This window comes from Cricetulus griseus (assembly GCF_003668045.3).
Source record: "Cricetulus griseus strain 17A/GY chromosome 1 unlocalized genomic scaffold, alternate assembly CriGri-PICRH-1.0 chr1_0, whole genome shotgun sequence".
Taxonomy (NCBI): Eukaryota; Metazoa; Chordata; class Mammalia; order Rodentia; family Cricetidae; genus Cricetulus; species Cricetulus griseus.
The window spans coordinates 107,165,828-107,174,619 of NW_023276806.1; the positions used below are offsets into that span (position 1 = coordinate 107,165,828).

At 35.3% G+C, this 8,792-nt stretch overlaps 1 long non-coding RNA gene across 1 annotated transcript; it reads left to right on the plus strand.

Moving 5' to 3' along the window:
- Positions 1-324: 324 nt before the first annotated feature.
- LOC103162583 lies at positions 325-6,702 on the plus strand. The gene is made up of 3 exons (XR_003480410.2): positions 325-373; positions 5,721-5,783; positions 6,440-6,702. It is a non-coding gene; the product is annotated as an uncharacterized LOC103162583 (long non-coding RNA).
- Positions 6,703-8,792: the final 2,090 nt, after the last annotated feature.

Sequence of the window (8,792 nt, forward strand, 5' to 3'; positions counted from 1 at the left end):
GCTTCCTATTGTTTATGGTTGGGATTAGAAAGAGGTGTTCAGGCTTGGACCCCTCTTTCAGATGACTTTAGGGTTTAGTTAAAATAGATAGTTAGGATGTGACATAAGCAGATTGTTGTATCTTCTTATATTTTACCTTTATGATCGTTAATTTTAGATACTTTACACTGTTAAGTTTTAATCCTCTTTTAGACTAAAAGGGGAATTGTAGGAGAAGCTGTAGCCATGCCTACTTAGGGGCTGGCTACACATATGCCTGACCACGCTTGCCAGGGCACAGTCAGGATGAGGTCGAGTGACTGGGTTTTCTCTTTCGGTTTCACTTTTGGGCTTGCCTACAGACCACTGCCACACCAGCTTGCTAGGTCACTCTGTAAGTAAGACTTTTCCTTCAGGTATTAAATACCTGACTCCATATTGGTAATTTCCCACTATAGAGAATAGGAAGGGGGGCTGAAGGGAGAAGAAGGAGAAGGGAAAAGAAATGAGTAGGAAGACATCTGAAAAGAGAAGAAGAAACAGCAATTAAAGCTAGTTAATTAAAAATCTGAGGAATGAGTGAATTATTTTCCCATAACTAAACATTTCAAATATTAATATTAATAAAGAAAATGACTCAACATTCCTCCATAAGTAACAATTTAAAAACTTAAATAAGTGAAAAATATAAATCATTAATGCTAGTAGAATAGTAGTGAAAGAAAACTTTTATAGCAATTTGATTATCATTTGGTAAGCAATGTTATGTCTTCCTCTCTAATAAGTAATTATATTAAGTAATAGGAAATTTGAATTCAAAATTCTCATTCAGAGAATTGCTGGCTTGCTAAGACTTTCTTGTTCTTCTTAACAACTCCCCCCCAAAAAATCAGTTTAGAAACTTTAGATGATTTTTTTTTTTTGGTTTTTCGAGACAGGGTTTCTCTGTGGCTTTGTAGGCTGTCCTGGAACTGGCTCTTGTAGACCAGGCTGGCCTGGAACTCACAGAGATCTGCCTGCCTCTGCCTCCCAAGTGCTGGGATTAAAGGCATGTGCCACCAACACCTGGCAACTTTAGATGATTTTAAGCAAACTGAAATCATCAGTTTTTGGACAGGGTCTCATGTAGCCTGTGCTGTTCTTAAACATGCCATGTAGTTAAGATGACCATGAACTTCTGATCTTCCTCATCAAGGACTGAGTTGTATAGTTACTGATGTTATATCAAGAAACAAAGCCTATGAATTAAAAACATTGTCACAGATTAGCAAAAGCTTGAATAAGTATTTTATAAAAGAGAGATCTTACTGGTAGGACATATTGCAGTCACAGTTAATAATCCTATTAGTCATTCACCTGAAGATGGTAAAGGAGCCACTGGACTTGTGAGACCTGAGAAAAGCAAAGATTCCTGGAAAGAGACACATGTTCAGGTGAAATTAAAACATAAAAGAGTGATTGACCCCAAGGTTAAAAGAACTGAAATCATTAGGGAAGGATGTATTGAAAACTGAAAATAGTGAAATGCCCTGTTCCTCCCAAGGCATTAGAGAGTGGATTAAGGTATGAGAAAATAAGTAATGACCAGAAAGACTACAAAAATAGACTAAGAAGTGAAGAGAAAACACTCAAATGAGTAATCTGTTTGCTATCATTTACTTAGTTAATTGGTCATTTATCTCTGTCTTCATAAACTAATAAATATGTTTAATATTTTAAATTTTAATAGAATAATTAGTTTTGTTAGTTGCTCAAATTATTCCATCTTTATCCATGGACAGTGCTGATACTCTGTGCTTTTATTTATTCTGGTCATGGTGAGATGTTTAACTTTGGCTTGGGTTTGTTTTCAGTCTCTATATTGAGAACTAAAATATTCAGGCTCATATGGAATACAGCTTTCACTTTAGCCCTATATTCAACTACTTTTCCAAAGAGTATTTACACACTGAAATTCAGATAGATTTACGTATTTTTTCTCTTAATAGCTTCCTCTAAGGCAATTGAAAAATAATACAAATTATAAAGTAACCAATCACAACATTAATGAGAAAAATAACGAGAGCATAGATTGAAAAGGGCTCTTATACGACAAGATAATAAGTACCTTACAGTAGTAACTCATAAAATTCTGAAAAGCCTATAACTTACTGTGACCAATCTCCTATTAAGTGTTTGATCTCAAGTAACCAGAAATCCAAACATTATGAAGTGGCTGGTGATTGCTGTCCATATTTTGCACTTGAAAATTAAATCCTGGCCAGGCAGTTATGGCACACACCTTTAAAACCAGTACTTGGGAGGCAGAGGCAGGCAGATCTCAGTGCGTTCATGTCCAGCCTGGTCTACAAAGCAAGTTCCAGGACATCCAGGATAGTTAAACAGAGAAACCCATTCTCCACACCTCCCACACACAAATTAAATAGTGGATTCAAGTTGTTAGTTTTTGGAGGCTTTGAATTTAAATTAAGATTTATTAGTGTTTCACAATCCAATTCCTAATTACTATAGATTGTCTCATTGGCTATATTTGTTCTGAGTAAAAATTTAAAATTCATATTCTCTGTTCACACTACTGCAAAATAATTGAATTCTATGTTGATATCAAAGTTTCCTCTAAATTAGAAATAGTGCAATTAAATCAACATGTTCCTTTCAGGGATAGATGTCTCTCTCTCTCTCTCTCTCTCTCTCTCTCTCTCTCTCTCTCTCGCTCTCTCTCTGTCTCTGCCTCTTTCTCTGTGGGGTGTGTGTGTGTAGGACTATTATTTGAAGTCATTAAAGTTTTCTTCACATGTTTCTCTTTACATCTTTTTTTAAAAGACCTATAATACCCAGAACAATTTCTTATATAGGTCGCAGAGAATATGAAAAATTTAAGTTAACAGTTAAAAAAGGAAATGAGTAGAAGATAGTTAAAACACTGGGGCTTATCACAAGCAAGCTATTCATTAAGTTATGTCTTAAAATACTCAACAATTTCAAAAATATTCTTGATTTTTCAAGGTTTTCATATTATTAGCAAGCTCATATTTTTAATCATTAATTACTCTAGCTGACTTAACAAAATTAAATACTATAAAGTGGGTGGGTTTTTATTGTGGTGACAGACAATAGGCAGTTGTCTGATTTTACTTAATAAAAGTTCATACAAACTACAACAGTCAAGGAGGAAAACAAATGTTGCTTTCTAAGCTACAGAAATTTGCATAGAGTAATTGATTCTCATTTCAATCTGTTTTACTCACATATTTTCCATATAATTTATGACTGGTTCATTTTGAAATACTTATTGTATTTTTAAAAGGTAGATTGGTAAAGATCAGTCCAATTCCCTGCTTAACTTATCTAATGCCTTGGCTTTAATTGAGTTTATCCATCAAAGCCACATCTCATTTGGAGAATGCATGTCTGACTAAAGCACTTAGCAATGACGAGGAAAGGGCTTTAAATTAACTAACAATAGTAGCTGAGGACAAAAAGTCTATATTCATGACTAGCTCAGAACTTTACAAAATGGTTTTGCTGCTTGAAGTTCAAATATTGGCTAAGAGTTGCATCCCTATAAATTTAAGTCAAATGATAAAAGAAAATCCAAGTCTTGTTAATCAAATGTCCTTGTATTGATATTTTATAGCATTGTATCAATAAGTATATCAGAAAAGTTTATATGCTTTAGATGATATTTAGTATGCTGTTACTAAAATACTCTGAACACATTAATAATGATATGACTGTTGATATTATCAGAATACCATTTTTTTTTCAATTTGTCATCTCAAACAAGAGATTCAATAGAATGAAAGAACTGGATTGTCTATTTTTGAAAGAAATACATGTCCATGGCTAGTGTGGTTATTGATACAATTCTAGAATGAGGAAATGAAATAAACATATTCCACAAACTATCATTAGTTATTTGACCCAGAAATGAAGCCTATTCTTTTAAGAAAGAGAAAATAGGATCCTCCACCTTTCACCATGATATCTTGAAAGTTATTTCCACTCTGGGAGAGTGAGCAGAAATCTGTGTGTTCAGGGAGTGACAAATATGGGAATGTTGCCTAAATGTGTCCATTTAGCTGGCATGTGTGACCTGCTCAAGAGACAGAGGATGTTGGAAAGGGGGCAGTCTTTCCATGGACTTAACAGTGTGCTTATATTAACTGTTCTGCATATGTGTTATGGGTCAGGCATGACTATGTGCACAGCTCTCATTCCCACCTACACACCATGTTCATTTCTTTCATTATGGAACTCCTGAAGTTATGTGCAGTAGTTTCATCGATAAAGATCTATAACTAAACACTCATTGACTATTTCAAGATAGTACAAACACTATCTTCAGGCTTAGTCTGGGAAGAATCCACCCTCTTCCCTTTCATATTGTATTAAATGTGTTGATGATTTCCTACCACTGAACCTGGAAAAAAACAACAAAAACAAACAAAGTAAAAGCAACCAACCACTTACAAACCTCAGTAGACTAATCATCAGAATAAACTTCTCACAAAAATCCAGATTCCTAACACTTTCACAGCATTACTGAGAGTTCAGTTGTCTAGAACACATCTATGTAATCCAAGACACAGGACAGGTGATTTCAACTAACCACTCTTAGCACCAAGAAAGAAATATAATAATAATTGGCTTTTTGCAGAATTTGGGGGAAATCAATGTCACTTAAGTATCAAACTACTAAACTACTTATCAAACTACCAAGAAGGCCAACAAGCTATTTTTTCTAGTGGGATACAAACAAAGCAGTCACTGTAGAACCAAAATCACATCAAAAGTTGTTTTCTGGATAGGCTTCTGGAAATAGATGCCATTATGTTCAAAAAAATGCATATGTGCATGGCAGTCCTTTATAGGTGAATCACAGAAGGCACTTTTCAACCAGCATCAGAGCTGTGCTATTAAACTTTCAGTATTAATCCTATGAGACAGTTTCTGTCTTCTTACCAAATATTTGTGTAGCTTTCATTAAAAGTTAATTTATCATTGAACAATTCACACACAGAGACATATGTGTGTGTGTGTTTGTGTGTGTGTGTGTGTGTGTGTGTGTGTGTGTGTGTGTGTGTGTATGTGTGTTTGTGTGTCCTGATTACTCTCACCTCCCCTTCCTGTTCGTGATACCTTTACTATTCTTATTTTCCCTAAAAATGCCTTTCTGAAATATTTATCTTTTTGTTTTATATTTTGACCCACTGAGTCAACAAGAGCTGTGTGTGTGAACATGAATTTGGAACTTAAAGTATAACCTGCTTTGGTGCATGATTAGGTACACAACTGAAGACAATAACTAGCCACACAATCCATCAGTAATCAATAATTCATCATAGAGGATGTAGTTCTCTTGAGTTCATCTGCAATGTGTGATTATGGACAGGCCAAGTATTGTCCAAACCCAGCACAGGCAACCACAGATGCTGTGAGCTGAAGACTATGATGACTGTCATGCCCAGAAAAAGAACATCTCCAGAACTATGTTCCCTGAGCTTTATCAGGAATAGTATGAATATCCCCTTGAAGACCCAGAATTCAACAGAGACCAAACATTTCAGTTTAGACCCTTGAAACACTAAGTCACCATTAACAATTTATGCTCATGTCAAAATTGGCTATATGGTTTACATCCATCTTCAAATGAGACTTGAGATCAAGTTGCAGAATGTCCTGGAGGTACATGTAAGCTTTGTGAGGAAGTAACTCATGTGCCTTTACTCTTTTTTCAGTTTCAAGATATTCTTTAGCCAGAACATAGCCTCATGGGGAATCCTCAGAACCAGAAATCTGAGGTAAGAAAAAAGCATTCATATCTCATTAAAAATAGTAGTGGTAGATATGTACCACCCAAGTGCATGATTCTAGGCCTGAAACTTCATTTGGAAGTGGCTCTAGTGAGAGGAAGAACAGTGGTGAAGAGAATCATTCTCTGTTGGCTAAGCTTCACACAGTTGAATGCCCTAATCCTCTTCTCTGAATGGGCAGAGCGAGAGATAGTGATCTGACTGGGAAACTCTGGTGAATGGCAGGGCAGTGTGATCAAGACTCTGAAGCACGACAGCTGAATAACTGGAGATAAAGTAGTGTATGAAAAAATAAATCAACCTCTTCCAGTGGACTAAGACTGTGAAGATATTTCTCACCCATAGGGTCAGTTTCACCAAAGACTGATCCTCATATGATCAGTAGTCATGAAATAAAGTGTAGAGTGGCCTTTAAATGGTGTAGCTTCAACTCCACATGGAAACAGTCAGGTGATGAATGGCACCTTGAAGATGTTGTGTGCTCTATGATTGCAAGGAAGTGTTGCCTGTTTTTGCAATTTTATATTTGCAGGCTAAGAGCCAAGATGAAAATATCACTGGTTTTGTCATTATTACTCTATGTATATCACTAGTAAATTGTTTGTTTCAGGCCTCATAATTTTGTTTTTGTTTTTTCCATCTAGACTTCATCTAAAAGAATGAAAGTTCAGGGCTGCAGAGATGGCCCAGAGGACAAGAGCACTGACTCCTCTTCCAGAGGTCCTAAGTTCAATTCCCAGCAAGATATGGTGATTCACAATCATCTGTAATGAAATCTGATGCCCTCTTCTGGCCTGCAGGCATACATGCAGGCAGAATACTACATAAAATTGATAAATCTTCAAAAAAGTAAAAGAATGAAAATTTATACTTAAAGTAATAAGCATCTCCATAAAACTAGAATTCAGAATTGTCCTGAAACTATCAATTCTTTACTACATATAATGACAATTTCTCACTCGTTTTTAAAGTTAATCAACAATAATAGGCATAGATGATAGATCAATAGGTGGTAGATAGACAGATAGATAGATAGATAGATAGATAGATAGATAGATAGATAGATAGATAGATAGATAGACTATAAAAAGGCAGTAGATGATATACATCATCTATAGTGATATATTGTTTAGGATCTAAAAAAAGCTGGCCTGGAGATCAGACTCAAAGCTAGCCACAGCCTTAAAGGCCAGGTAATGTTGGCACACACCTTTAATATCAGGACTCAGGAAACAGAGGTAGATGTATCTCTGTGAGTTCAAGGCCACCCAGAGCTATATGATTATGAATCAGTCTAAAGGGAAACAGAACTCAGACTTTTACTCCCACCACTAAAGAGGTATATAAGAAGGAGCCCAGGGTCTCATGCAGGATTCAGTATTGGACTTTCAGTCTTAGGTGATTAGTCACCAGCTAAATTGAGGTTAGGATTTCCCCAGCCCTTGTAGAGGTAAGAGATCACTGGCAGATTGACTGCTTTGCTTCTCTGCTCTTCAGCTTGAGTCCCAGTATCTGTCTCTGGATTTATATTATAATATTCATGTTACAATCATCTATTATATAACTAAGCATTATGCAAGTAATGCAAGTTAACAAACAAATATATTTGACCTATTCCTGGTTAGAACATTCTTTTGAGAACAAGAAACAATACAGCTGTTCTTAAGTAATCGAGATATACATTGTGATACCTAACCAAAATCAAAAGTATGGTATCTAGCATTTACTTAATACTTAACAGCCAATAAAGACAGTGTTAAATTACTTCAGTCAATGATTTACTATTCATTCTGACCTTACAGGATTCACAGATTTCTTGCTATTAAAATGAAGGAATTGAAAAGAAGAATTTCAACATCATATACCAAATATATTCTGGACAGGAATGAAATCCGAGAACCTAGTTTAAGCAAAATGATGTAAACATTTTATGTGACCTCTATTTATTTCCCCTGCAGAGCAATGAAAGGCAAAGAAATATCAAGATATATCTTAGGAAGATTTAGTTAGCACTGCTTTTTCTCTTAAAGATAAGTTGTATTTTTGATCATAAATACTTTAGTTTTCAAGTTATAATCCTATATCCTTCTGCATACATATTTAATATCCACCATTTATACATACATGTGTTTATAAGATGAAATCATTAATAAAACAGAATGTGAGAGACTATGATCCTTCACTATTCTTAGATATAAACAGAAGTGATGGCATAAAGAAAGGAAAACACTCCTCTTTATTGCCAGCAAGTGCATTACTGCCCACTGTACTATAAAATAAACAGCCAGAAAACACTTGACTAGCCAAGTCTAAAAGCATTCACACACTACTGTTCTTTTTTAAATAAAATATTCAGGAGCAAGATGAAATAAGCAACCATGGAAAAAGAGTTTTCGCCATAAAACTAGGAGACATATTCTGCAAAGCACTGGAAAGGCTCTCACCTCCAGGCCTGCCAGTGGCAATGATACTGGGCACAAGAGTTGCAGTAATCAATCTCAGTACAGCTGCACACAGAAGCGCAATCAGAATCACGTTGTTTGTAGTTTGAATTGCAAGAGAGAAAGAAGCTAGATGAATAGGTCAATAATACCCTTTGCATGCACCTGGTAATTCACTGTCCAGATGATAGATTTGGCAAGATTTAAATGAAGCCATTAAACTTTCAGAGGTGATTTCTACCTCATTTGGATATAGAATATTTTTACTATTTCAACATACCTTTCAATTTACTGTCTATTTAGAATGGATTTTAAAACTGTCATATATGTTTTGAAATTTTGATATAAGGAATAAAAAACCATAAGAGTTATCCCTTAAGTATCTCTGCTAGATGTCAGAACAATAATGGGATATGTTCTGAATTGATTCCTAAAGAAAGTAGTATTAATATATGTAAGCATACACATTCTACTGCAGATTGACGGGGATGCATACTTACAGGTGTGGCTTTCTTGTGAGAAATGGCAACAAGCACGTTTGATGCTTGATCTCAAA